At 44.6% G+C, this 24,618-nt stretch overlaps 1 protein-coding gene and 1 long non-coding RNA gene across 2 annotated transcripts in view; both read left to right on the top strand.

Annotated features, from left to right (window-relative positions):
• LOC126268397 (failed axon connections) overlaps positions 1–24,618 on the top strand; it is a 147,398-nt gene that overhangs the window by 13,109 nt on the left and 109,671 nt on the right. The window lies entirely within an intron of this gene.
• Positions 14,569–24,618, top strand: part of LOC126268413 (uncharacterized) — a 70,098-nt gene continuing 60,048 nt past the window's right edge. The window contains exon 1 of the long non-coding RNA XR_007549116.1: positions 14,569–14,691. This is a non-coding gene — a long non-coding RNA (uncharacterized LOC126268413). The remainder of the gene's footprint in view (positions 14,692–24,618) is intronic.

Below are 24,618 nucleotides of genomic sequence, written 5' to 3'. Positions count from 1 at the left end.
CTCAGACGTGAAGTAATACCATGCAGGCATACAGGCCCTTGCGGTAAGATGTCATAAGGCCGTCGCATGGAACGGAGATTGTTCAAATATAGGGTTTTGTAGCCAAGAGTGGAATAATGATATACTAAAATCCTGAAAAAACCTGCTGTCAGAAAAAGTTTCAATGCTTGACTGCCCCCTCGTATTGTTCAGTGCTCTACAGAATAGTAGAATAACCGAAAAACATTACATAGAAAAGCTAGCGGCAAGACCAAAACGATGGAGGTTGTACAGAAACATCCGAAATAAGTGTTGACGGACGGTGCAGCTTAATGTACGCGCGTCTGAAAAGATTAGCAATATACGGCGTTAAATGGATTTAGTAAACCACAAAAAGGAATTGGCTACTTAACTGTCAAACAAAATATCGTAAAGTAAAATTTCTTCAAACATTTAACTGTGAAACCCGTAAGCCATCACTTAACAAATGTGGTTTCCATTAAGCATGGTGCTCATGGATCATTGTTGAGTGGCTAAAGCGAGTCAGTCTCGAGAGATCTTGTGGTCGTCCTGGTTGGTGACCTGAGAAATCGTGCTGCTAATGCAGTGTCGGAAACCTGACAACTTCATAAACATTAGTATTGCACGACTTTTTTGGAGAAAAGGTAAGTAAACTATTAAAATTAAAAATGTTTTCAGAAATATTTTGTCTAGGTAGATATTAAGATAGATTTGCTACTGAAACGAGTGGTCGTGTTTTAATTTCGGTACCTGTACGCGATGTAGGCATTTAAAGGAATTTTGATAAGTTGTCTTAAATCTTAAACTATAAACTTCTCCCATCTGTTCACGATGATTCCCTGCTTTGCTTCATATTAGCATCTGAGCGTCGCGGGGAGATCAAGCCACCACCTAAGATGTAGCGAGAAGACAGTAACTCGGAAGAAAGAAAAAAATTTTCCTCTTTCTGGCCATGTTGGTACTGATATGGATCTAAAATAACACTATTTCTATGAACATAGACGTAAAAGAAAGAGTACACACATTTGAAACGTATATTACAAAGCACGGAACAGATAGTGCGTATGTTACACAAAATTTTGGGTGGGGCTGTTCAGTTGGTCCCGGGATCCTAGATGAAGTTACGACAGATACGTAAAAGGCCACCGTTTCACGTTCTTTTTCCTGCTGCAGGAAGGTATTAAGAATGTGAATGCAGTGTGCACTTTCCGTGATAGTTACCAAGCATGCTGGTGGGAGGACTAGCGGAAAGACTCCAGTGTGCTAAAGGGCTGCCTTGTCTTCTTCAAACGGCTTCATTGGATGCGGTATGGAGGGACATGTAATCTGTACACCCCTCTCCTAGCTGTCAACTTCTCGAACTTTCGAACCGCTACTTAAGTACGTCATTCGGGGTCACGAGAGTAAATGCACCCTTCCTGTACTTCCACTTAGGAGAAATAGAGGGCAGAACAGGAAATGGAACTCTGTTCCTCCTCGTTCCACGCACGCAGGCCGCTGAAATTCAGTGGATGACTCACATCAGCATGCAACTTTGTTGATGGTAACAAGTGAATAGGTTTCGACGACCCTCATAAGACCCCGCACGTGCTCGTAAGTCGGGAAGAGTCGCGTTCATGAGGCCATCGTCATACGACTCCTAAATCCCTTCCGTACAGTTAAGAGGGCTTGACCCTACTCTTAAAAACCACATTGTGGTGGTCCATTGCAGACCTGTATTGGCGTCACGGCTTGTTAACGGCAGTGCTTACGGAAGCATGAAGGCAATATTTTAAGCGGAATGCATTTAAGCTTCTGTTCAGCAGCATTAACTCTTAAACATCCACCTGCCTAGGTGGTACTGCAACAAGTGCATGCTGGCTAGACAGTTCCTTTTGTGATTACGCTACGGTGTACCGACGGTAAATGTTATCAGCAGTTCTGGTTCGCGGTGTGATCAAGGTTGCTTGTAAAGGAATACTTGACACTTCAACACGAAAGATGTTACAACGGTGCTTTTGATCTATGTACAGATTTTAAATCTTTCTTTCTTGCTACCATGTTTTCTTTCTTTCGCCTGGTCTATTTTAAAGCACTGTTAGCGTCTCCAACGACTTAAATTTGCTTCCCACAGAACAAGAATTTAAACGTATTATGGGATGACTAATAACTGCAGCGTGCTACGAAACACGAACCAGTACTGAAGGTGTGACTTCATGATTAGTGAAATCATTCTTTGGATGCTGTGATTTTTTTATGCGAAGTAGTCAGCTTAACGACAGATTTGTGCATATTTAGTGAACAGCTACGATGAAAAATCATACTTCACAGGCTAAACTGATCAGTCGCTATATTGGAATACAGCTTAGAAAACTAGTCGCGTGATCGGTTGTTTCTGTATTAGAACTTCAAAGGGCATATATTCCTAAATTGCAAGAAATTTCACATACATGTCAAAGGCGCGTCGTTTTTGGCATAATTTGTAACAAATGTCAGAAAACAGTAAGTCGGTTTCACGTCAGTGACACGTTATTACAGCAACAGCCAAACTGAAAATTAACTTTGTCGTAGCATATATTCTGGTCACTACTGTTCTGCTACACCTTGCTGGGCTACCAGTGTCACTTGTGGCCGGTGACATTGTTTCGTTGTCTTTTGTGTAACATGGTTTCTCAGTGACTGAAGCCATTCTCGCAAATGGTCTGAAGAGCAGGAAGAGTACAATGATACTGCGCAACAAGCTCAATATTGCACGGAACTGTGCATATGTTACTTCCTAGTCATAAGCCTTCTGGCTAGTTTGATGCGGCCCGCCAAGAATTCCTGTGTCAGCATTTTCATCTGAGTAGCACTTCCAACTTGTGTCCTCAATTATTTGCTGGATGTATCCGTCAGTCTTCTTCAGTTTTTACCCTGTAGTACCATGTACCCTGTAGTAGAAGTTATTCCCTGATGTCTTAAGCACGTTCGAATCAACTGATAAAGTCCGTGACTTTTCAGGGATTTTCTTCAGACATTTGAGAGTAGCTGATAGAGTTGATGCAGCTGTTTCAAGCGTATTAAATTACGGACTCAGTGTAGGGAAATAACTACCATCGCTTAGGCCCATCGCGTCATGCAGATTTCGGACACACAAAACTCATCGAAATTTAAGATGCGTAATGTACGCTTCACAATAAAAAATAAACGTAGCCTCATGGGAACAGATGTTAGAATTTCCCGTTCACAGCCTGCATTTGTCTACGCAGTAGACCAGTCTGTTACCACATTCTGCTTTCCAGATGGTAGTATAGAAGCAAAATGAACGCGTATTCTGTGTTTCCGCAAGTATGACCTTACACACGTAATTAAGTCAAAGCCAACTTTCGGTATGGGTAAACTGAATTACCCCCAGTCTGCTGTTGGCACGCTAGACGGAGGATCAAACTGCCGCTAGTGTGCGTTGCCAGATCTCGTTAGTGACAGCGTCCCTTGTGATGGTTTCTGACCGCCGGCCATCCACGCCAGAAATAACGTTCAACGGCCTTCACTTGCCGTGTGAAGACGGTGTTAAGCCTTTTTTGCACAATTTCTTTTAATAGACTGCTCGTGCCAAGTGAGTCTACAGCAATGCCTTAGGCGTACTACTGCTGAATAGACACCAGTCGGAGTGGTAGCTAAATGATCCTGTAACGAAGCGCGCTGCTCTCCGTTGGATCTTCTCTCTTCTCTTATCTCTGGTACGGATCCCATGCCTTATGTACACCGTGCAGGCAATATTTACTCCATTTAATTTCGGTCCTTAGCCAAGTTATCGAAACTGCAGTATACACACACAGTATACCGGACAAACATTACAGCAACCTGTGAGGAGTTTTCATTGTGCGCTGACTAAGGGAACTTGCGGAGCGGAAGTGGGTGCCTGTTGTCTACTAATTGCCCCGGCGCCCCCTCCCCCTTGGGGCGGCGGAACGAATGCTGACGACTAATGCGCGGACCCCACCACCCACGCTGTCATCAAAGCCCGTTTTGCACGGCGACTTTCTGGTCAAAATCAGCTACACACTATAGGCGCGTGTCTTAAGTGCAGTTAGAGTCTGCTGTAGACTGCAAATGTGCAGACACGTCTGTCCACCTTAACATTCTCGCCATGCTCTCGTAATAATGAAATTTGCGCTTTCTTTAATCTACTTTGTTTTATTTTCTTGTTTGTAGTCGTAACACACAGCATAGACTGCATTAGGATTCGGTACCAGAACACACAAGTTCCACTGCTCACATTTTAGAACGTAAACACTTAACGAAAATTAACAGTTAGAAAGTCTACTTATTGAACAGAAATAGTTTTAGACATTTTACACCGACGAAGTACAAATATGCTCTACTGACTACATGTTCAACTTTATGTCCTCATATACTGAGAACCCCAGTGTTGCCCCGTTATTTTTACAATCCTCTAGTATCAGTCCATCTCCATCCCCTCCCCTCTTTCCACTGATCTCTACCTTTATCCAAGTCGTCTCCCTCTATCCACTCTGTGTCCACCTTCACCCCACCCCCTAAGATCCGTCTCCGCCATCTCCTCTGTACATTACCTCCTGGTCTCCTCTGTCTGTCAGTCTCGTCTTTCTGTCCCTCATCTCCTCGCTGTCTGCCCATCTCTTCATCCTCTTTTCTTTCCACTTTATCACGCTTACCCCTACATGCGACTTGGTTGTTACCCCCTACAGTATTTCTTCCCAGATTGTGACTAGTGTGAGTACCCTGGTTGACAGTTACTAGGGTTTAGTATGAGCATTTTACCCGCGGCTTTCCTCACATACGCGCATGTAATATTTCGCACATTTAACATAGTTCACGCGTATTTGTACACTTTTCACCGGTATGTCTAGCGAATTTCGCCCTACAATTTCATTTACACGCAGATTAATGTTTGTCGCCTGAACTAAGTGTCGTACAGGGATGTAATTTTTCTGGTACGTTCAGTGGTATATGTGAATACTGTCTGCAGAATGTATCACGAATACAGTTAGTAGTAAAGTAAAATAAAACATCACGCTTCATGTAGCATGAGCTGCGAAAATCTAAGAAACGTTTATCCTTTCATCATTTTGTGGGAATCGTCAGAGCGAAAAGGTATCGTAAAGATTTGAAGTTGTGTTTTAAATTAGGTGTTTCAAGTGTTAGTGCTCTCGCCTTATACTGGATAAAGTATGTGTGTTATACTTATGGCTACATTGCTTTTCTACCCTCACGCTCACCCCTTTGATAGATTTTTACGCCCAAAACTATTTTTCCCAGACAGTAGATGCTTACCTAGTTTGGTTGACTTTAGGAGATGTGGAATACACATACGTACGACCATTAATGAAATGTGTATGGATTTTGTCGAGAAAAACTGAACGCTCGAACGATGTTTTCCCTTTGCTTTCAATTCAACTTTAGCAAATTTACCAAACGACCTAGGTTAAGGTGGTTATGAATTTTACTTTGGTCATTAACGATCTATATTGTCGTTGCAAGTTTCCTAATTCTGTAACGGTATTTGTAGCATAAAGGAACCCCAGTTTCTGCGTTCGGATTCCGAACTGCACAGCAGGCAGCTTTCAATTTTGGCGCCGACGTGTAAACAAGAACTACCACTCCGACTGGTGTCTATTCAGCAGTAGTACGCCAGGATCATTTAGTAATCGCTAAAGCGTTACGGAGATAATGAACTCCAGTGGAAGACTCTGCAGGAGAGACGCTCAGTAGCTCGGTACGGGCTTTTGTTGAAGTTTCGAGAACATACCTTCACTGAGGAGTCGAGCAGTATATTGCTCCCTCCTACGTATATCTCGCGAAGAGACCATGATGATAAAATTAGAGAGATTAGAGCCCACACAGAAGCATACCGACAATCCTTCTTTCCATGAACAATAAGAGACTGGAATAGAAGGGAGAACCGATAGAGGTACTCAGGGTACCGTCCGTCACACACCGTCACGGAGTATGGATGTAGATGTAACTGTCGCAGCTCCGCCGTTAGTCACTGTTCCAAGAAGTCAACGGATCATTCATTTAAAGTACGCTGCGTGCGTGGAGATAACTACACGTTATCACAGCTTGCATCTGCCGCGTGAATTCGGCGTCTCGCAACTCTTTGACTCACGCTATTACGCCTAACGCTTGAGCTCGGCGTCTCGACACAGCTCCGGCAGTATTTACTCATCGTCCAAGGAAGTGGTCTGGGAATTGTAACCTGTTTCTGCAGCTTAAAGCAGAGTGGCGTGACGTGCTCGTGTGGGAATGAATCACGCCAAAGGAATTCCATGCCGTCCAAGGATTACAGCCGTATAACATGGGTCGATGTGACTGCGGTGGTTACTACACTCGACACGTCGACAGTACTGACACAGGAAGCACGCGGTGCAGTCAGTGGACCGTTATTTCTGTAGAGAAGTCAGACAAGGCTTTCACCTCCATTTTGAAGCATCTAACTTTTTTCATGGGAGCTGTTGTCAGTTGCAGAAATAAAAACTCCTTGCTTACATTCGTTAATCGCAAAATCTTAGTTTTAACGAGCTTTTGCACATTTGTCACCCGTTGCCGAGATTGATAAATCAGCAGCAGAGTAAATTTCGTACGTCAGTATCCTGTCCGTGGCCAGAAGATAAAAATTGTTAGATTGGAGACATTCGGATGCAATCGCTACACTCATATGTGGACGTAAGATGTCAACTTGTCTGTCACCCCCGTAATTTCGGTATAAATATATAGAAATGGAAGCAGGCCGTCGAAAATAAGCTATTAAATCAAGCATTCATGATGTGCACAGAGGAACAAAGCACCGAAAAATAAAGTACCCCGTAGAGTGGGCTAAATTAGCTACGGATAGCCGGAGGTTCACGAGGATGGCTTAAATTTCTTAAAGGCAATATAGCCTGCTATTTTCTCTTTTCATGAAGCGTCTGCGGGAGATCCTTATATTGAGAGGTTTTAATATCTAGGCACGTTACTCCATACGTGTAGGGAGGGTGTAGTTCATTAAGACACTGAACAATTCAGGTTGTAACTGCAGCATTGAAGGGCCAAACCGCAACAAGAAAAAATTTCGTTCGTCAGAAATATTGGCTCGTACCTAAACGCTTCGTGCGAGATACGAAGAAAAAGGATCAGCGTATTTATGGCTGAGAAGTGGAAAAATATAGTTTCATTAACGGCCTAGTGACACAACAGGAAACTACGAACAAAGGGTTTTGTGTCCGTTAGAGATTTGGTTTTGGCAGTTTGATCACGGTTGAGATTTTCACCGTACATAAATGCAACGCACTATTACTGTAGCGCCCAAGAAAGTGCACTATTTCGTGTTTTATGTGGTACATTTCAAAAGCACGTAACGCTGTTACTCTACGTGAGGTATTGGCTTTGAATAAAAGTGCTTTAAACATGTGCTGAATCTTCGGGCTTAATGCAAACCACTGGGATGCATTGTTATAGAGATTCGGAAGGTGCACGTGACGAGTATCTCCAAATATTTTTGAGGAGTTTGCAGTTTGCTTTGTGTTGGGTGGAAAATCTGTCCTGTGGGAAGTGCGACGCTTGGTGTAGGAAACATTAATCACTACATAGATTTAAAATGCTTGAAACTGTCGCGGTGCTGAATCAAACTGTAAAATCCTATGAGTCGTTCTCTTACATGATAAACCCATATTTTCTCAAGGTTTGCCTGTTTTCTTTGCACGTAAAACTGGGCAATGAGGTTCATGTTTCTAAAATTGAACTGCAGGAAGCTGTGATTAGAAACAATGAACTGGCAGTTCTATGTACTGTCAAAACAGTATAAGGTGAAACCAAACGTAAACCAGGTTAAGTCGTAAGAGAAAACGGAATATATACAGAGGAACTGTTTTTGCTCCAGAAAAGTACGCGCACACACGGCGTTGGAAAATTTTCTAATGCAAAGGTACACCAACTGTGCTTTAGGTACGATCGGAAACATCACAAATGCAATTAAATGGTTTACACGAATTGAGGGTCATAACATGTAGTCAGAGGAAAATTTAACTTAAAATTAGCTAGAGAAAAATTACGAGAACTAAAATGTGTGGAACTGCATTACATGCCTCTTTCAGTCTTGCGAAAAAGAAAAAAACTTGGGAATAGCTGGTAGGCAGGGGTGTGTGTGTGTGTGTCCACTGCCATGGAGTGTACTTGCTATCGACTCGAGTCTGTCTGTGGAGAAGCGGCAGGCAAACAGCATGACGTGATTGGTTTGGACCGGTCGCGGAGTGTCCCGTAGCCATCGCCATGGTGAGCGCTGCGTGCGGTGCACCGGAGGGAACGGCTTGTGCTGGAGGTGTTGATGGCGGCCCTGCCCGTTCCCCTTGAGCTGGGCCCTTAATTTCCTGCACCCTTGGCTACGCACCGTTGGCGAGGCGCACCTCATTTCCTCGCCCAGTGTTCGGCGCTTTCTCAGGCAGCTCCCAACTTCCCGGCAGCGACTCATTCCCGCTTCCTACCCTCTCACCCGCCGTCTTTTTGTGGTCGCACCACGTTGTCACATTTGTCTGCCGAACCTCCTGATGACATTCTAAGGTCTAGAGGTGGTGAACATAACGCCTCCTCCCCTCCCCCGTTTGTTCGCGAATGGTGCATGTTGTCTTCAGTCCTGAGACTGGTTTGATGCAGCTCTCCATGCTACTCTATCCTGTGCAAGCTGATTCATCTCCCAGTACCTAGTGCAACCTACATCCTTCTGAATCTGCTTAGTGTATTCATCTCTTGGTCTCTCTACGATTTTTACCCTCCACGCTGCCCTCCAATGGTAAATTTGTGATCCCTTGATGCCTCAGAACATGTCCTACCAGCCGATCCCATCTTCTAGTCAAGTTGTGCCACAAACTCCTCTTCTCCCCGATTCTGTTCAATACCTCATTAGTTATGTGATCTACCTATCCAATCTTCAGCATTCTTCTGTAGCACCACATTTCGAAAGCTTCTATTCTTGTCCAAACTATTTATCGTCCATGTTTCACTTGCATATATGGCTACACTCCATACAAATACTTTCAAAGACGACTTCCTGACACTTAAATCTATACTCGATGTTAAATTTCTCTTCTTCAGACACGTTTTCCTTGCCATTGCCAGTCTACATTTTGTATCTTCTCTACTTAATCATTGGTTATTTTGCTACCCAAATAGCAAAACTCCTTTACTACTTTGTCTCATTTCCTAATCTAATTCCCTCAGCATCACCCGACATATTTCGACTACATTCCATTATCCTTGTTTTGATTTTGTTGATGTTCATCTCATATACTCTCAAGACACTATCCATTCCGTTAAACTGCTCTTCCAAATCCTGTCTTGTCTCTGACAGAATTACAATGTTATCGGCGAACCTCAAGGTTTTTATTTCTTCTCCATGGATTTTAATACCTATTCCGCTCTTCCAAATCCTGTCTTGTCTCTGACAGAATTACAATGTTATCGGCGAACCTCAAGGTTTTTATTTCTTCTCCATGGATTTTAATACCTATTCCGAATTTCTCTTGTTTGCTTCACTGCTTGCTCAATATACAGATTAACATCGCGGAGAGTCAACCCTGTCTCACTCCCTTCCCAACCACTGCTTCCCTTTCATGTCCCTCGACTCTTAGCACTGCCATCTGCTTTCTGTACAAATTGTAAATAACCATTCGCTCCCTGTATTTTACCCCTGCCACCTTAAGAATTTGAAAGAGTATTCCAGTCAACATTGTCAAAAGCTTTCTCTAAGTCTACAAATACCAGAAACGTAGGTTTGCCTTTCCTTGATCTTTCTTCTAAGATAAATCGTAAGGTCAGTATTGCCTCAGGTGTTCCAACATTTCTACGGAATCCAAACTGATCTTCCCCGAGGTCGGTTTTTACTAGTAATGGTGCATAGAAAGAATTATTTCTAAGCCTCCATGTGAGATTCTTAATGCTCTGCAAAACTTAAAGACGAACGAGATAAAGCAACATATTAACTATTCGTTAGAAATGATTGAAAGTGTGGAAGCATGCTGACTGAGGCCTCAAAGCCGTGCGCAGGAAGCTGGGTGTCATAAGCCGTGAGGTCAGCTGACTAGAGTACCAAACGGAGCTGAACCTATAACACGAGGCAGCTGAAGGAGCGGAAAATGTGTGCGTGGTGGTGGTGGTGGTGGTGGTGGTGGTGGTGGTGGTGGTGGTGGTGGTTCTTATTACAATATGGCCCAGAGATATTTGGATGCTGCAGTGACCCGGATTGAAACGAATTGTAAACGTGGCAGGCGTCGCAAAAATTGGGGTGCCCTCCAAAATGAGGGAATTTAAGACTGATAAAGGCGACACGAATAATTACTTTTATACCGGTAAAATTGACAAAACAAATAGTAGTGACAATATTAATATATAAGGCCTTTGCACATCTGAACTAGGGAGAAAGACAATAGCACAAGTAAACGTTAATGGCGAAGTGCGCAGTGATTGTCGTGGCGTTGATGAAAGTAGGTAGTACTACTGAGGAAAATGTACCTGTGGTCTGGATGTAAAGATTCTTCATTGATTCGAAATCGTAAGTTTTCCTAGGGAAGCTTAAAGTGATCGATATGTTAGAAATGACTTCAGTATCTCTACGCATCGCCTAGCAATTGCGGCTCGAGCTGGCCATAGTGACGTAGTTGGCGGCTGAAGTGGCTCTAAAATCAGTTACTGGCTGCACCAGCAACGTCGCCAAGGGCAAATCAGTCCGAAATTTGTCCTCAATACTTCAGTTCTGGTGGCGGCACTCGGCAAGGACGATGTTGGAGGTTCAATTGAACACAAAGATAAAGCGACTTCTCGTCCAGTGTATACAAGGAAACTTTTCCACATTGCCGCGTTTTGCGTTTCTTATTAATCCAGATTTCCTGCGCTCCAGATCTTCACAGCGCCGCCCAATAAAATTGCTCTTCTAGTCGGTTAATAGATAATCTTCGTTCTACCATCTTAAACGAAAAGTTGCTTTATTTTCTTGGTCTTTGTAGCCACAACTGAAAATTTGTCCAACATCTAGTTTGTCAGTCCCTGCGATTTTTACGTAGCGTATTTTTTGCAGAATCAATACGTCCAGCTGTGTCTCGTGTCTTCAAAGACCCAAAACTGTGCGTCCCAATCCATTTTCGAGATTTTTGTGTGTGGGGTCGGATGCTGTCTGGAAAACTTTGCTTTTGTGCACAGTAGTGCTTTCTGTGAAAACACCTCTTCCCGAGTTAAGAGGTCGCGCCACAGGTCCTATCTGTGTCAAAGCTTGAGACGCTCCAGGATGCAGTCACAAAGAACTGCCTGGCCATGGACTAATGAACCTTGCCTTTTCCTGAGGACGCCTCTGGTGGAAGGGCTTGAAAAGTGGCGGTGGACCCACTGTCGGCATCCTCAGTTAAAAGTATGCAAATCCGAATAAAGAGTAAATGAAGCATAAAGTTACATTAGCCAATTACCGAATTTTACTAGTGTCGTACTGCTGTTTCATAGTCTTCAACATTAATTACGTACTCAGGCTATCATTATGAATTTGCACATATTGTGACCGTTTCCAGATAAGTCACGTAGCAATGACTTTACACAGGAAAGAATCATCGGGCATCTGGAAAGATGACAGAAGTTTGGATAGAGTAACAGGACTGTGGGTATTCCTCACAGCGTTACATGGGCAGCGTTTCGAACAACAAGCGCTGTTGCCCGGAGAGATGATCGACGAGACTGTTACAGCAGCAGATGACCACAACTTTTCGCAAAAGCAAAACAGAGAACCATGTCGCAGTGGGTGCTATTGCAGCGACATTTAACAGGAATGCAGCCTAAATTTCCCCAGCCGCAAGGCGACAACGCGAGGTGAAGTTTGCCCGACCACCAGTGCTTTGTTGCGTTGACATCTGAACGGTAACACCATCTGCAATTGTTCGAAGACGATACGGACTTCGCGAGCGAGAAGCGGACGGCTAGTGGTGGAACACGTGATGCACCGTAGAACGTAAGCTAACTTAGTTTCGTTGCTCCAGGTCTTCTGGTGCGGGGATGCATAAAGTTGCATAGGCGTGCTGACTACACTCAATGGTCAATCTTTCTGTGAAACTGTAGTCCTTCACCACGTGAGTCTTTCCAGGGGTGCGTTCTGCCCTGCCTTCACTTTTGTGGATGACAATGTGCGACAGCATCAAACAGTGCAGGTGAAGTTGTTGGAACGAGATGATATTCGGTGAATGGTCTGCCTGTTCCCCTAACTAAATGCCATCGAGCACGCGTGTGGTGCTTTGGAGAGACGTACTGCAGCATAACTGTGCTGGTACAGGACCACAGGTACTCGACCACAAGAACCCTCAGCGATCTTACAGGCAGCACAGGAGCACATCGGAGACCATGCACTGCTGTCCATGGTGATCATACACACTATTAAGGATGTCTCGCCTTTTGCAGTGTCCAGAAGACTATCATAAATTGCGGCGAGTTCAAAGTAATTGTCTTTGAACAAGTGTCATTTGTTAGTCTTATTGCGTAATTCTTGCTAGTATCTTCCGTACTACAGTGAGGAAATTAATCATAGGTTAGCCATATGCACTGACACAGATGAGGGTAGTATTACGTATAAAAGGTATGAGGACAGTGCATTGATGGGACAGTCATTTGCAGGTGATCGATGTGTTTGATCTAAACTCTTAAGACGATTTCGTTTCGGAAATCAAAGATAACTGTTAAAAAGATCCACAGAGTCAACAGTGCGCCAATAATACAAAGTTTCAGGCTGCAACTCTCATGAAGGCCTTCGCTTAACGACTGAGCAGCATTTGTGTAGAGTTGTCAGTGGTAAGACAAGCAATATTGTGTGAAATACTCCAGAAATCAATGTGGGGCTTACGACGAACATATACTTTTGGCCAGTGTGGCGAAGTTGGTCGTTAATGGGCTGTGGCAGCAGAAGACCGAGGAGTGCCTTTGCTAACAGAACATCGCCTGCAGCGCCTCTCCGTGGGTCGTCACCATATCTGACGGACCGTAGACGACTGGAAAACTATCTACTAGTTAAGAGAATCGGCAAGACTTAGCACAACCAGGAGCACCTCCGAAGATGTCCAACGTAGCTTTGGACGAAATGTCAGGGATAGGTTTCCATGGACCACGGCTATAAAAGCCGGAAGAATTCTCGGCAGCTGAAACATCCGGTTGTGAAAGGCCTTCATTGTAACAAGAGTGTAGCGGCTATGTATCCAACTTATCACCAAAGCATCGTGCATGCTGTTGCCGGCTCCATAATGTTGTGGCCTGGGCCTTCTGGTCCAACTGAACGGATCGTTGCCTGGAAATGGTTATGTTCGGCTACTTGGACCATTTGCAGCTATTCGAGGACTACTACACAAACTGATTTTTGTGGATGTCAATGTGCCATGTCACAAGCTGTCGCGATTGTTTTGGAGAACGTTCTGGACAATAAGAGGATTTGGCAACCCAGGTTGCCCGACATGAATCCCATCGAACATTTATGCGACACAATACACGTCAGCTCGTGCAGGGAATCCTGCACCGGCAACACTTCCGCAACTACGGCCGGCTATAGAGGCATCATGGCTCAGTACTTCTGCATGGGACTTCAAACGACTAGCCCATACCACGTAAAGTTGTTGCACTACGTCGAGCAAAAGAGACACGATGCTGGGCGGTATACCATGACTTCAATCACCACGGTGTATACTGTAGTACTTTGTGTTGTCAAGAGTTCACTTTCGTCCTTAAGCTTTTGCACGCTATTGCAGTTTTTCCCTTGTGGTCATTTCCTGCAAGTAATACGTTGCCCGTCTCTAATTGGAACGTACGCTCTCGAAATTTCGACGGTATACGTAAATGAATTTGTGGTAGTACGTTAAACTTAGCATCTTTCAGGGTGAATTGCCAGTCCCTGCACCAATCACAGATCCTCTGCAGGTGTTTATTGGGTATGTTCCTTAGGTGTCACAAACTTTCTGTAAACAGCAAGGTTGACGAACGTCAGTGAGCTGCAGACTTTAGCCACGGGTTTTTTATTGCGTGGTAATGGGTCTATGAAACCTGCCTTCTTTTACTCCTGAACTTTTGCTTCTATCTGTTTTGTTCCGTCAAGTACGAAGTGTTGAAATCTATTTGTAAAGAAGTCCAGTCCAGTGATATCTGATCTGTTTGGTTGTTCGTATTTTGTTCGCTAAATGAGTATGGATCCCCCAGAAGTAAAGGACGTCGAGAACGTTTGGCGTACACATTGTAAAGCGCAAACAAATCTGTTTCTAGGTAATTTACTGGTGGGCAGTAATCTTCACCAACGTGTACATAAGGGAATGGAGACGCGATCCTTGCGAATAAATGTGCATGGAAGAGTTCTTGAATTTTGAGGTAATAAACTGATGGTGCGGAGAAACTGCATCTATTGGGCGGATGTGTTGGATCAGGAAAGGAATAGTGTTTTGTGGGTACTCGCTACACACATTTGCACATTCCGATGTGTGGCAGCTCCGGCAGAGGCCGGGGGTCATAGCACATAGCGGAGGCCGCGGTGGCCGGCAGGATGTGACGTCAGAGCGGCTGATCGGCGCAGCAGGGGGTGGGCGACGGATGCCACAGGCTGAGCAGCTGCTGCGCCGGTCACGCCACGCCGCTTCTTGCCTGGTGCGTCCTCCGGGTCACAGCCGGACGCTCGGCTAGCTAGCCAACTAGCCTGTATGCTATCTCGCCGCGTACAACGTAAGTCAGCCACTGACATCTCTGTAGTTATCGCACCCATTGAAAGCTGTGGGTTAGTGTAAATTTCAGTAAGCAGTGTTGGTAACCAAAGTAGTGCAGTGGTTGAGTGGTCGTGTACTCGAGTACACAGTTCAAAACTTCTTCTGGCCACACGATTTAAGTATTTCGTGTGTAATTTTGCCTGAGGTGATTCCTCAAAATCCCTTGTCAGCTAATATTGTTACCGTAGCCCACGGGTGTTGGCCAAGATTCTGTGGATGTCAAGCTGATTACAGTGAAATATCTCCTGTACATTTCCAGACTTGTGAACTCAGTGTAGCACTTGCGGGCTGACCAGCCTAGCTAACCTGTCCTCTCAGCTCGCTCTCGCGTAACAGAGGGGGGGGGGGGGCAGACGAAAGGGGGAGGAGGTGCAGGGGGACAAGAACTATCATAATTCGAATATTTCAAAAGTTAGCATCGTGCCAGTTGCCATATGTCATCTACGGATTCCACGAAACTTAAAAATCTCGCTATCTGGCTGAGCCAGTGGGTATATGAAACCAGTTCCTTCGGATCAAAATGGTGCCCTTAACCTTCCAAATCAAAACGTCCTTCAGAAATGCACCGTGTTCATAGGGCTTCAACGTGTGAAGGGATTTTTTTATAAACTTCCTACCTCCGTTTCACTATTTTTCAGCCAAGTTATAGGAAAATTAAACGATTATTTCTTAAAATATCTATTATAGATTTACGACCTCGTGTCTTGCTGGCGGACGACAGCTTTCGCAGTGTGCATTCATCTGCAGTTTTCTCTGCTAAGAAAAATATTTTTGACCCTAATACATTCATTAAAATGATCATTCACGTAATATTACAAAAAGATAAGATTAACTCTAGTCAGAAAATGCCACAGGAAAAAAATACATTAATTTTGTGAAGGTGCTGACGAATAAGATAGTTACGAATCACCTTACGTCCAGTTTAATTTCCGAACTTTCGGATCCAAGAGTCGATCGTGTAGCAGACTGTTCAAAATTTCCCCATCAGTGTGATCAGTTAGATACTGAAGCTTCAGTTTACATTCCAAACTCTGCTTCGGAAACGAATACAGGCTGTTAGTAAACTTACTTCCATTCATTCCTATCCTTGTATCGATCTGTTCCCTTCCTGCATGCCACGGCGCATTACTTTTTCACCTTGACCACGCATCAGTTGTTCGGTGTGTTCTTCTGGCTTTCAACGAAAAGACGAGCTATTTTGTCAAAAGAAGCCAAAATTGGAAAATTGTACTGAAATGCAGGAGGATCTGCAGCGAATTGACGCATGGTGCAGGGAATGGCAATTCAATCTCAATGTAGACAAGTGTAATGTGCTGCGAATACATAGATAGATCCCTTATTTAGCTACAATATAGCAGATCAGCAACTCGAAGCAGTTAATTCCATAAATTATCTGGGAGTACGCATTAGGAGTGATTTAAAATAGAATAATCATATAAAGTTGATCGTCGGTAAAGCAGATGCCAGACTGAGATTCATTGGAAGAATCCTAAGGAAATGCAATCCGAAAACAAAGTAGGTTACAGTACGCTTGTTCGCCCCCCCCCCCCCCCCCCCCTCCCTGCTTGAATACTGCTCAGCAGTGTGGGATCCGTACCAGATAGGGTTCATAGAAGAGAGAGAAGATCCAACGGAGAGCAGCGCGCTTCGTTACAGGATCATTTAGTAATCGCGGAAGCGTTACGGAGATAAACTCCAGTGGAAGGCTCTGTAGGAGAGACGCTCAATAGCTAGGTACGGGCTTTAGTTGAAGTTTCGAGAACATGCCTTCACCGATGAGTCAAGCAGTATATTGCTCTCTCCTACGTATCTCTTGAAGAGACCATGAGGATAAAATCAGAGATTAGCGGCCACACACAGGCATGCCGACAATCCTTCTTTCCACGAACAATACGAGACTGGAATAGAAGGGATAACGGATAGGTACTGAAGGTACCCTCCGCCACATACCATCAGGTGGCTTGCGGTGTATGGATGTAGATGTAGAGGTTTCTCATCTCGCAGTCTCAAATTTACGATTTTGCTCTAGGGATATCTATGGCTCTTCAGATGCAGTTAGTGCTCTTTCCTCGTGATACTGTATGCATAGATATCCGTAGATCAACGATGTCCGGTCGGACAGTGTACAACCCAAGTGATTGGTTAAACGCGTGAAGCATTTGGAATCTCCCAAATACTTGCGGGCAAGCCAAACAGCTGGAGTGGTAGAGCAGTGCAGTGAAGTACAGTTGTGTGCTGCAGACGCGGCAGCTGGCGCGATCGCCTCGGCCTTTGTTTGCGGGCGCGTGTCGCTGGCATCGATTTTCAATGCCGCGCCGCCTCCGGAGCGCCACCGACACTGCACTCCACGCCGCCCGTCACCGCCTCTAAACCCACCACACGATGGCCAAACTTACCTCTCTGCTTACATCGGTCCTGCTTTTTCCACCGCGGAATTATACAGTGTGTTCCGGTTAGAGGTATGCCCAAATAAATCCTTAGAACGAAAGAACTCTACATTTTATGTTCATAAGCAATCGATAGGCACTCAATTTCATGAACAGCGCTGAGTGACACGGCGCTTGCGCGCCAGTGACGCAGTACACCTCGACCTGCTTGTGAACTGTGACACCACAGATAGTTCCCCACCCACCCCGCTATCATGGGGATGTTAACATGTTTCTCCATGAGATGTTGTCAGAGCGTTCGATTGGAAGGGCGTGTCCCATGCCCTGGCCCCTTCGCTTTCCGTCTGACAGCTGGATTTCAGCGTTCGGAGGTTTATCAAAGAAATCATTTACAGAACGGAGGATAGAGACCTTGAACATTTAAGTATCTATGCCCAGTAGAGGCTAGAACCCTTCTCATGCGTATGAACATGTTGCGAGAAGTGGAGTACCGTTTAGATACCTGTAGAGCCACACACGGTGCCCACATTGAACTGTACCAACACGCACAAAAAGTTAGGATCCTGTGTACAATTTTGAAGAAATAGTTATAAAGCTTAAAATGTTTTGTAGACCTCTAGCCTGGACACAGTCTATGTGAATGCCTTTTGTGTAAAACACTGCCTTATACTAAAGATTACTAAGACTCAGACGTGGTTGTAAAGATGTTTTATAAACCAGGAAATTTCGAGAACTTTTTGTGGAACAGCATCAATGGAAATAAGATCTTGCTTTGGCTAACGCCGATAGGCAGAATAGGCATTACCAGTAAACCCCGATTCTATAAAGAATCTAACTCAGATTATAAAATACCTTCAAACGTCAACCATACAAATGAGTTAATGTTTTATATTTGACATTAAGCATGTGATCGACAAAGTTGAGATGTTTGAAATGATGCTTCGTTTCAATTATTCAAAATGAGTCACAATCGCATTATTTAATTTGCTGGCAACCAGTTTCAACCCGCGATGGGGTCATCTTCAGGGCAATTTACACCACTTGGTCGCTCCCCGGAGTCGTCACCCTGCCTGTGCACGGTTTGCAGTTGCTAAGTGCTCTATTAATGAAAAACTGGATGAATAGTACGGGTAATTTGCGTCCAGATTTAAGCAAAAGCCAATTTTCACTTCCGTTTACGACGACGTAACTCCTGAACTGTCGTCAAATAAAGTTTTGCAGATACATTCAATTGTATGTAGTGTCTGCAAACTGTTGCGAACAGTTACGAATAAAGAAGAAAGAAATTAAAACCTCATCCCTGATGCTGAAATTATACTGCGTGAACAGCGAAAATGTAGTAAGCTATAAACTATTTCCAGTTGTGCATGGGTTTCATCGCGAAAGTTTTAAAAGATTTGAAATTATGTCTAAAGTTTGAGTAGCAGAGTGCTCTCATTGTGGATGAATAAAGTCGAAGTATTTGCACGCCTTTCTTACTGACTCGACACAATTTTCTGATTGTAATACTTGTCTTATTGAGTTAAACTTGTAACAAGATTATACCTCCTAATGACATTGACACCATTCTAAATTTTTCAAATCGGCCGTAATTACAAGGAATTCAGAAAATCAAATTTTTGTGGCTCCTCGAAGCCGTTAGACTGACAGCCTGCAATTGCTGTAATGAAATTTCCATTCTGCAGCGGAGAGTGCGGTGATAGGAAACTTCTCTGTAGGTTAATAACTAGCGCCGTACCGACACTCCAACTCGAGGCCTTTGCCTTGCGCGGCCACGTGTTCCACCGGCTGAGCTACACAAGCACAACTCTTACTCATAGATTTCCTTCCGGGAGTACATCTCTGAAGGTCAGCTGTAAAATCTGGAAGGTAAGAGATTAGGTACCGGCGGAAGTAAAGCCGTGACAACGAGTCAGGAGTCGTACTTGGGTAACTCATCGATGGACAACTTGCCCAGGAAAGGCAAAGGTCCCGTGTTGTAATCTCGGTCCGGCACAGTTTTAATCCGCCAAGATATTTCAACGTGACTGGTACCCAGTATTGGGTTTTGCGATAATAGCTTACCAATGTAAATCTCTTGTAGGGAGAAGTAATTGTCAAATGGTTTGTCACGCTTGCACAAATGTTAGTCATTGTCTTACAGACATAAACGATATTACTGTATAGAATGGAAGAAAGTGATGAGACATTACTGCCCCCACCCACCCTTTGTAGTAAATTTCTGGCTGACGTATGTTACGTGCGCTTGTTAATGTAACATTACCGTTGCTCAATTGTTTCACTGTGTATGTTCCCGACGGTTTCGGTTGCTAACGTGCGTCGGAGATGTTGACAAATAGTTCAGATTTCTGTAACTACACATGCCAGTGACGGATTTTCTAAGACACCAATCATGAGGCAGTAGCGGAATTCATTGCGCCTTACCCCAAGTATGGGATGCTGTAGCAAAAACCTTAATGCAATTAGACAGCTTAATTTATGCCGAACATCTGAAATTCGGAGGAATTGGTGCTAACAATTTAGATACCCCTCACGCACAGACTAAGCTTAAACATCCCAGTGCTTGCCTCTTGCCTAAGTGCTCTCATGCAGTACTTGAAGTACTCGTAACCTGAGGAATGTTAGCCTATCAAGTCAGGTTATAAAAAAGTGCGCCGATGGTGTTGCGGTAGCTAGGAACAGTGACTAATACAAGCTTTTAGTCCAGCAGTGAGCTTTGCTTCTATAGGAATGGCGTGGTTGGTAGCACCGGGTCCGGAATGTAGGCATCCGGGGACTACAGTCGGCCCGATGGGCTGTGTTAAATCGTTGAGATCCGCAATTGCAGAGCACGGATTTCTATAGAGCTAATAACTCATTCTGGAACGCAATTTGCGATTGACGATGGCGCTGATTGACCCGAAATGAAACTGAGGGAGGGGAGAGAGAGGTTTTGATAATTGCAGGGGCTCTTCAGTCGGGTTAGCAACAGCGGCATATGGTGGACCGAGGGGCGAAGGTAAAGGTAACTGCACTAGATAAACTGTACCCGCCATTACACGCCACACCGTTCCCAACAGTGTACTATTGCTAAGAAATTCGAAAGTGTCAAAATTCGGAAATCAAAGGGAAAACGCTAAGCCTGACAGTTTAAAGTATCTTTAAACGTTCTTATAAAACTGTATTTCATCACAGGAAAGCATTTTTCAGACTATCGAGCTATTTCCGAATTGATACAAAGAGCTAGAGGGAATAATAATCACTGGAATTTAAATGAACAGGGTCACAATTCGCAGTGGCTTCTGGCCCCCAAATATGCCTATTAATTGCTAACTATGAACCTACGGATTTAAATTAGTTTTAATGTCCTAGTCCTTTTTCCCAGTCAAAAAGGTTGAATTTTTCGCCCTGGTAAGATAAACTCTGCTAGTTGTAAAACACCGTAAACTGTTACTGAGGCGAGTAGCTAGTAAACGTTCCATAGCTTAAGTTTCCCGGAACATTTTCAGAGGAATACTGAGGAATCACCCTTCTCATACATGCTATAACAAGTTTGGACATAACGCTATCATTGTTAGTATGGCCCTAGTAGTAGTCATATTTAAAAACTAAATTTATGCTGCCGTTAACGGTAAAATCATTTCATAAGTATGACCGCCTCGTGCCGTAAAAGGCACTAACGACACGATTACTGCAAAGTGAGCTTAATCAGCTGTGAACCAAAATATTTAATCCAAGTTTGAAGTATGTAAGATTATAATGCAGACTGAAGCGGCGAATGAAAATTGGTATCGGCGCTGGGTTTCGAACCCGTATTTCAAAACAGTTGGAGAGACTCTGCAATGATTTTAGAGCTTAGGGAATACAAAGTGGATTGAGGCGTGAATGGGAATTTGGATTGAGGATCGAGGCGTGCTGAAGTAGCCAGTGCACTTACGCAAAGCCCCTGTGTCACGGTAGCGCCGTGGTTAGCCCATCTTTGTAGCAAGAGATCCAGGCCTAAGTAACACAATTTTGAGAAATGAAGGGGAAAATATACTAAACGTAAATCTGCATTTGGCAAGCATTGTACTTCAGCATCGCGTCGGAGCGGTAGCAGTAGGAATTGCAGTGGCATCTCCGTCTGTACTATTTTCCTGTTACGGTAGACCGAACAAGAAACGAAACACATTCCACGATGAGAAGCTGCCGCACAGAAATGACAAACTTGTTGTAAAACGGCCAGACAGACTTGCAGTATCTGGCGACTGACCCTCATCTGTTTGGTGTCGACTGTAAACTGTTTCGAGGCTGCAGCTGGTATTCGCGGAGGAAGGAACAAAGCGTTGGTTTGCGGGCCACGCCACGCCGCGACTTGGCGCAGGGTGGGGGCTGTTGACACGGCGCGGCCCGCTGCTGTGTGCAGAGCGCTGTTTGCGCGCCCAAAGAGCCGCCGGCCAGGGCAAACATTGTTGTTGCGTGCAGCTGGCCAGGTGAGGCGAGGCGAGGTGGCCGAGCCGCTGCAAGCCGGTAGCGCCGAGCCGCCGTAAACACCCCGCGTGCTGCCGCGGACCCGCTGTTCAGAATGTTTATCAGAACAGTGCCGGCGCCTGGCGATCAACGACCGCTGATGGCCTGGTATCATACATTTGCTGACATTTTTAGGGGTGCTGTAAGAAATTTGGCGATTGTTTGTGCCCGCCGGCCGGAGTGGCCGAGCGGTTCTAGGCCCTACAGTCTGGAGCCGCGTGACCGCTACGGTCGCAGGTTCGAATCCTGCCTCGGGCATGAATGTGTGTGATGTCTTTAGGTTAGATAGGTGTAAGTAGGTTCTAGTTCTAGGGGAGTGATGACCTCAGCAGTTAAGCCCCATGGTGCTAGGAGCCATTTGAACCATTTTGTCTCTGCCCAAAGTAAATACTCCCTAAATGACAAATTGGTTATATGTAAGGAAATTAAAGTATGTCAGATATCAAAAACCATTTCCGGTATATTAAGTCCTGCGGGCAGCATATTCTTGGTATGTAGCACATTAAGCGCCAAATTAATCAGTGAGCACCTGGAAATGGTAAAAGCTTAAAAAGGAATGACTCCAGACAACTTTCTTTGCCGTTTCGTTTGAAAGCTTAAATTCTGAGCTAAAAAATGGCTTAAAATTGCTGTTCGGGTTGTAGATCGTACCTAATTTAGAGAATGTGTCTTTGCTTTTGTAGACGATGAAAACGGGTTTAACTAGAACGTGCGAAGTGGCGTGAATTTAAAGAAACGTTTGTGATGATCGTAGCGAAGTTGTTGACGGGAATCGGAAGGTTGGACTCATAGGCATTTCACCAACGCACGAATTCATGAACAGTGCTTACAAGAGGCAAGTATAGCTTATGAAACTTTGCATTGTAAATCAGTAGAAACTGTAACTTTCGGGCCTATAGCCAAGTTGGTTCTCCACCACTGACCTCGACAATAGCTGGAAGATTCCAACCAATGTTGTGGAAAAAATTGACAATTGTATCGTGCAAGACGAACCTTCAGTTCGCCGCGAAAGGTTTGCGGATCAGATGATCGTCCAGTGCGAAGCCGGCGAGCACGTGAATTACTTTTGCGAATGAAAAAGGGCGAGTTCTTAAATTTATGCCTCGCACACATTATTTGCACTCAGATATTACAACACCCTCTCGGAGCTACTGTAAATAAAGAGGTTGTATCGAAATAAGTTTCTACTGGTGCGGGACACACAACCTGGCCTTGATTCAGGCACTCACATATTACAGTAAACCTGACAGCTCTTTTGTTACCGAAGTGTAACAGTTACTGGAGACGAAATAAAAGAATGTCGTACCAAAGTGATAACAAGAGGGCAGAAGACAGGGGGGGGGGGTGAATTGTGTATGGTCTAGGTTTTGGAAATAAGAGTAACTGAAAGCATCCCCCAAATATAGTTACTAGGAAGTACATGACGTTCAACTAGCATTTCACAGAATGCTTTGCAAATTATTACAGCAACGCGGGATGAGTTCTGCCCATGCACGGGTCGGCATTGTAAGATCAGAAGCTCTAATTGCTACCCTTGGTGCGCGAATCAAAGAAGCAATGCCTAATAAAAAGAAATCTAACGGCGTCACACAGCGAGAGTGCAGATGTCCTGCAATTCGACCATAATCATCCATGCCCCCTTCAGGAAATGTCATTCAGCGCATCTCATACAAACTCTAGTGTGGGGCCGGACCATGGTGCTGGAAGACTGATATCGGCAGCTCTTCGATCTGTGGTAGCAGGAACTGTTGAAACACGCCCACTTAGGCATTTCATGTTACTTCCTCCGTGAAGAAAGACGGGCAAATGACCCTACCATGCGTTAGGACACACAAAACATTAAACTTCGGTCTATCACGTGTGCGCTAACATGCGTTTTTGGTTTCTGCTGCCCGATATAATTTTGCGAATCACATGTCCGGAAATGGGAACTTTGTTTAATCTAAAAATAGGTGTTTTTTTCTTGGTAATTGTCAGCATCTAAGGAACAGACAGCGGTAGACAATCGTTCGGGTGCAGTGAGTCAACCATTTTCACTTTCTATGCAAAAAGAACTGAGGCCTGCGTTGGAATATAGCTTTCACTTTGTGAACTCGTTCTTGATACACAAGGAAACGTCCTCTACGAAGGAGGTCTTTGACACTGCCTCTCTCTCCAGTTTGAGCGACTTCATTAAACTTGTTTTTTGGGGGCGTTGTGCCCCTGCCCCCATATTGGTGCCGTTCCTTCTGGTGTTCACGTCGTGGAGCAATAGCATATGCATTAACTACTCCATGGTAAGTATGCCGCATGTGTGTTAGCTACGTGTGGGACAGCTCAAACCAACGACTCAATCCAAGCCGAAACCAGCAATGCTAAACAAAATGGCAAGGTGCTATCAGGAAACTAGGTAATGTCGAAGCTGCAGATTTTCAACGGTAGGGCAGTCAGCGAATCGTAGGCCACTAGGCCATCAGTTGACGGCTGCACCGTGGCCAGACAGGCAGCCGGCGTCGCGACAGTTGCTCCCCCATAAATCCTGTCGCCACATCTGCCGCTTCGCAAAAACCCTGTGCGTCGCGAGACCTTCGGCTCCAGATCCCCACTGCGACCACGCCATTGCATATCACCTTTCCCACGGAAATACTGTGCTCACATCTCACTGCCCCGTACCCAGGCTGTCAACATCATGCAAATGCAGGTATCTATAAGATCTATAAGACTGATAGCAATATTGTGAAAGTATTTTCCATTTTCTGCGATTAACTACACAGCTTAACACGATGAGTATCAGCGGTGAACACTAGTATAAATTCTACATTAGTTGTGCAAAATACAGGGGTAGCAAAGCGCTAGAGCACTGGGTGCTTGCTGACAAAACCGTGTGCTCTACTGGTACTCTAACCCTGAATTTGTTTTCGCGGGAAATGCTTTCGACTGAACTAGCCAGTCATTGCTCAGGTCCGTCCTCACAACCTTCCTTCCCCCACCACCACCACCCACATCTCTCCCCTCCCATGCAAATCAGAACT

This window comes from Schistocerca gregaria, chromosome 1 (genome assembly GCF_023897955.1).
Source record: "Schistocerca gregaria isolate iqSchGreg1 chromosome 1, iqSchGreg1.2, whole genome shotgun sequence".
Lineage (NCBI taxonomy): Eukaryota > Metazoa > Arthropoda > Insecta > Orthoptera > Acrididae > Schistocerca > Schistocerca gregaria.
This window is presented reverse-complemented; position numbering and strand designations above follow the sequence as displayed.